Source organism: Crocodylus siamensis, chromosome 7 (genome assembly GCF_052110815.1).
Source record: "Crocodylus siamensis isolate JL-2025a chromosome 7, ASM5211081v1, whole genome shotgun sequence".
In the NCBI taxonomy this organism is placed as follows: domain Eukaryota; kingdom Metazoa; phylum Chordata; order Crocodylia; family Crocodylidae; genus Crocodylus; species Crocodylus siamensis.
In genome coordinates this window covers 86,965,349-86,971,351 of record NC_143401.1, presented here as the reverse complement: position 1 = coordinate 86,971,351, position 6,003 = coordinate 86,965,349, and the positions used below count along the sequence as shown (strand labels likewise).

The 6,003-nt window shown below is 39.7% G+C and overlaps 1 protein-coding gene across 3 annotated transcripts in view; it reads right to left on the bottom strand.

Annotated features, from left to right (window-relative positions):
* The window catches only part of LOC149860090 (uncharacterized), a 184,299-nt gene that overhangs the window by 155,341 nt on the left and 22,955 nt on the right, over nt 1-6,003 (bottom strand). The window lies entirely within an intron of this gene.

The window sequence follows — 6,003 nt, the reverse complement described above, 5'->3', positions numbered from 1 at the left end:
TTACATCTATTGTAACCTGTTCCTGACAAGAACCGAGTCTCATACAGGAAATTAATATTAAAATTTCAACCAAGTCTAGGGGCATTTGATCCATTATGAATATTACTGCCAAATATGTCCTGTGCTTTCTTCAAGGGACGTCTGAGGACAAAAGAGTTCAGATCAGAGTTCTGGCTTGGAGCTAGACCTGTTCATGAGAAAGTTAAACATGTCTCTCTGGGGCTAAAAATTTTCCATGCTTTATCTGGGCCCACAGGTGATGTGTTTTGGAATACACCTAGGCATCCTTTAACATCACTCTTTGATACTTTTTATTTAAAAAAATAAAATAAAATAAAATAAAATAAACACTTTGATACAACACAAAAAGGATGATCAGGCTTCATGTTTAAGTGCAGCTGCCATTTTGAAAATTCCCAATGGTACAGAAAAATATTTTGTTTTGTTCCTAGGTCTACATTTTGCGGCCAAGGACCTGTGCAGAGTACAACTTGGCAAACTCTTCCACGCTGCTGAAGCATGGATGAACATATTGTACTTGTATTGACAGTGGTCACAGTACAGAAAATCTTCTTTTGTTTTCTCATTTATAAACTCTTTGCAAATTATGCGCTCTCGGTAGATACTCAAACTATTTGCTCAGTCCTCTGCAGAAGCACTTTCTCATTTCTGAACTCATGTATACATTTCTATCCATGCTGTAATGGAGCTTTAGTCCTAAGAAACTCAGGTTATGATGAGAGAACATAAAGATATACGCTAGGAATACTCCAAACTCATGGTTCAGTTATGGAAACAGAAAATATAATAAAATGGGGAAAAGATGGTCTTTAACCCTTAGCACACCAGAATGCACTGAGCAAGCATAGGCTCTTCCATTAGAGACTGCCTACAGCAGTATTTTCTTTTGAGCCTTTTTCCCAAGATAACTAAACATTCAAAGGATTTCTGGATTTTTTCTCCCTGTGGCTGTTCCTTGAACATCATCTACTGCAACATCAGTAGCGTGGAGGGGGTTTGCTGAAAACAAAGGACTGCCAGGTTTGGCTAGAATTACCTTGGAAGTGCCTTCTTTCCCTGAAATTTAAGAAATCTTTTTTGCAAAAAATCTTGTTGGTCTAATAAACCATATCATCATCTCTACTACGGGTCCTGATTCTTTTCCTGAGAAATGTATTCAGACCAACATCTTGGCAATTCATCCAAAAAAGACAGGCCAGAACCAGCTGCACTGGATATACTGGCATACCATGAAGTGCAATAAAATAAATCTCTGCCACTGCAGGACACAAGGACATATTAGGCCAACCTAACACAAAGCAAGGTACTTGATTTTTTTTTTTTTCCTTCCTCCTCAGAAGCTACTTCCTTCCCGTTACTGATGCTACACTGCTACTATTGTGGGCATCTCTCCTGGATGTGGAGCCAACCAGAATGCTCTGCCTCCACACAAAACCCCTTGCTGTAGGACAGGATGGCCCGTCTCATTAATTACAACACGACTGTACTATTCAGCTGTGTTGAATTCTTGGCCATCTTCCAAAATAATAATTTGCTTGTTAGAAACCAAAGCTGAATTTTCTACATCTGATCCAACTTACTAGGGCTGGCAGGACCATTAAAGCTCACCCGCCACATAAATAATAAATGTTTACAGCTATGGACTTAACCAATATTTAGGATCATGTTTATTTTCCTCCCATTAATGAGCACAAGAGATCAACACTACAGACCGTGCCATTAACCTCTGTGCTCATCACAACATCAAACATCAAATTGTAGTAGAACTGGCCCTGAGCTGCACTGAAATCAGGATTTGTCCCAAATTTGGAAGTGCTCCAAAGCTAGACAGCTGCCATCACCTCCTAGTCAAGCCTGGCTCCATTTCAAGATTTTGGTTCTCCGCTAACTCCCCCCACTCCGTTCCTGTCAACTGTGAACTTTGCCTATGTGAGCTGCGACAAGCAAACAGGTTTTCAATCAAATAAAGACTAGACAAGGAAACCATTTGTAAAATACAAATACAAATAGCCACGAACCCATTTGGCAACATCACTCCACCGTGTGTTGCTGCAGACACATCTGAAATACTTCAAATGAGTTTTCTGGGAAATAATGTAATGAGTTATACCGCACAAGGCCAAAGGATGGAGTGTGCGTTTAAAAGTATTCAGCTGTGGTTTCAAAATCCTGCCAATCTCTTCTGAGGTGTACCAGGCAATCAAAGGATGAAGCGCTGCTAACAAATAAGATTTAAATAGGGTGCCCCAGTGAACCTACCAACATAATAAAGTAAGGCTCCCAAGCACCTCACACAAGCAGGGAACACCCCGCTCCTTTACACTGTTGAAGTCTACTTGGTCAGACACCTGCCTGGTGGGTCTTTGCAGTTTCCTAATATAGAATTATAAAATCAAAGGACCAAAAGGGACCTGTAAGATCATCAAGTCAGCTCCCCTGCCATGGGCAGGAGGTAACTGTGTTCAAATGAGCTCAACAAGGTGCTTGTCCATCCTCCTCTTGAGCACCTCCAAGGATGGTGCCTTCTCTTGAACACACCACCTCTTCTGGGCGCGCGTTCCAGATAACTCCTTTTCTGTAAAGGTTTCCCCTAATGTTCAACCTAAACCTTTCCTCAGTTAGCTTGTGCCTGTTGGTCCTCATCCCCCCTGGGGGGTACCTTTCTGAGCAGTTGCTCCCGTAGATCTTGGTGTTCACCCTTGACATACTTGTAGGTGGCTATCAGGTCACCTCTCAGTCTTCCCTTGCCCAGAATGAACAAACTCAGTTCCCAGAGTTTCTCCTCATAGGGCCTATCCTCCAGGCCCCTGATCATATGGTTGGGGTCCCCTCCTAAAGATCAGGAGGCTCAGGAGCAAGAATGCCTCCTGTTGCTCATTTGAGCACAACGGTGGCCCATCAAACATCAGGAAGCTCTTGGGTTCTGGGCACAGATAGCCAGATTAAAAGGCTAATCCAAACAACATACAACGCCCCTCTCTTAACAAAACGCAATGGCAATCCTGGGCTGATAACATCAACAATTTATATTATAATACCAAAAACGGGTCAGAAGTGATCTGACCCCATAAAACCCGTCTTCTCATGCCAGACAGGTTGGGTTTTTTTATTACAAAAATTTGTCAAAACTTCTCATCTTAATTATTTCCCATTTTTTAGTTTTGTGACGTATGCTTCACAAGCATCATTCGTTCAATCCTTTTCTGTAATAGGCGGCTGTGATATCAGTGTAATAAGTATTTGGGTGGAACTACTGACTTTTCCTGTTATCACAGCTATGTTAATCGCAGGTAATATTATTCACATCAATCTGTACAAACATTGGCAATAACCAGGAATTGCTGTACAACTGGCTCTACATGCCACCACTCCTGTATTTCACCGCTCTCCATTTCATCGCTCACTTTTGAAACTGTTAACATTTTGACCTGACTTCAAAAACATTTAAAACAATCACTTCAGATTTTCTTTCTTTTTTTGTAACTAATTCAAGAATATAAAGCTCGATATATCAGGGGACAATTTACCTTGGACCAAGACGGGAGCAATTGAGAAAGTTCACACCTTATAAACTTGAAAGTAAAGTAAGCCAGGTTTTTATAATTGCTTATTTTTTATATAGTTTATAATGCAAGATACACTAAATGCTATATTATTTTGCAGTGTTGAAAGAGGCACAACTATGCTTTGAACAGTTGTTCACCATTTCTTTCAATATGTTTTTTGAGGACGTATCACTATACTATGTAATTTGCATCTCTAATTTACCACTTTGTACAAAACTAATTTTTCATGCAAACTGAAGGTACTGATGCTCAATTTTTAATGGTTTTGTTGATATTTTGGATCTAGAATATAAATCACATATTTTAAAAAGTCCTACATTCTTCTTCATCAGTGCAAAGAATTAAAACAAGAATACGCCAAAAAACCTGCTGATAGCCATCATCATAAAACATTCATCTTTCATGGTGTTCACTCTCTCTGGACTACAGCATGCATGACACCTTTAGTTACTGGATGTGGAAGGAAAAAAAGAACAAAAACATTAGATCCTTGATATTTTTGGTATTTTAGTGCCACTGAAGAAAAGTGAATTGCAGTAGGAAAAAAATCCAAAACATTAACTTACTATTTTGAATTATAATGTTGAAATATAAGTTGTTTATACAAGTACTTTCAATGGGTATATTTTTAGGACTGAGAGTGGGGTTTTTTTGTGGGTGGATTTTTTGGTTTTTACAGATAGGATGCATACACGTAATGTGCTACTTTGATAGCAAGAGCCAAAAAACAGAATTCCTAGTAACAGGAATATTATGTTTCGCTGCATGCCTCAACGCATTTTCTTCGTTTCAAAAGAAATGGGTAGTAATGGCTGGTCTATCAATAAGTGTTCATGTAGTTTGCTACTAGTCACCAACCAACAGCATAAAAATCTGTAAATGAAACAGAGCTCACGGGTGGAAAAATCAGCGTACGTTGTATGCGACCATCCTTACTCCTTGGCGTTATGCTGATTCTGTTCTCTCTGTGTTGTACACTCAGACTCCTCCATGCCCATCTAACCTCCCAAAATGCAGTAATGCAATACTGAGAAGTCACTGCATCGTATCACTGAAGAACTGTTTCACCAGAATCATTTCCCTGTTTCAATTCCATGTTAGATCTGAAGCTCCACAAATATACGTTTCCCTCTCATGCAAGAAGTCCCAGTCGGTGCTCCTATTTCTGCCGTAGGAATGTGTCCCTGGAATTTGCAGTATCCGCTGAAATAACAATCAGTGACAGCAATTTTTCTTACTCCATTTGACAAATTCCTCATGGGATTTTATAACAAATGTTACGCAGCTCCAGCTGTTGAGATAAGAAAGTCCTCATGGTCTGTTTCAGTTTTATCTCTTTTCCTCCAGATTTTTCTTAGCATCTCTCTTATTTATTGCCCATAATTTCTTCTCCCCCCCCCCGAGGTTTCTCTCTTTTTCAGCACATAAAAATGTGTGCATTCTTTCCACAATACTTCATCCTAATTTGTTTTTTCTGTTTTTTCCATTAGTTGGTTTCAGGTAAGAGTTTCCACCTCTGAAAAGCTGCTTCATAGGATTTATGCAGTGGTGGAACAGGGAGGCAGGAATGCTCCCTTCATGGTTTTTTCCCACCCGAGATTACCAATTTGAGGGGAAAAAAAAAAAAAGCAGTGAGGGTGAGTCAGTCAATGCCTCAGCTTCTGGCAATATTTATGGCTTGGATGAGCCAATCTGGAAATAGGCAATTTGTCATTTCTGACGTTGCCTATAAAAGCTACAGTTGTGAAACACTGATCATACAATGCTGACAGCAAAAAGCTCTCTCCTATGCAGGTATTTGGTTCTAGCTTCCTCCCTGTTGTACAATCATTTAAAAATAATGGGGGAAAGAGACTTAGGGAGTCATCTAGTCCAGCCTCCTACTCAAAACAAGGTCAATCCTGTCCTAAAGTGTCAAAGACAAATATCCGTCTTAAAAAAAAAAACAAAGCCGGTCCTAGGATGGAGATTCCACAGCTGGTCTGTCACCTTATGGATATATTTGTAATTACTATTATTACCTTCCTCCCTCCACATTAAGAGATTAAGGATTTTTCCTCCTCTAAAGTCCTTCAGCATCCAATCCCAGCCCACAAATTGCATGACTTCCCTTTCAGTTTGCCAGGACTCTAACCCATCAAGGCCAATTTTTACATTCTCTGGATTAATAAATAACATTTGTCTTCCCCTTCTCCTGGAACAAGCAAGAACAACCCTGGTATTGAACACATTTCCCAGATTCTTCCTTCAGTTATTTCTACTTGTAAACTGTGGCTGTAGGTTGTACTCCAGTTTATAGCCACCTCTGGAATGGAGCCGTGAGTCTCAAACTTTTTAGACTCAAAGGGCACCTATACACACCACAGGTTTTAATCCTCATTAAATTAAATAGGTTTATAAAATTTAAAATTGTTTC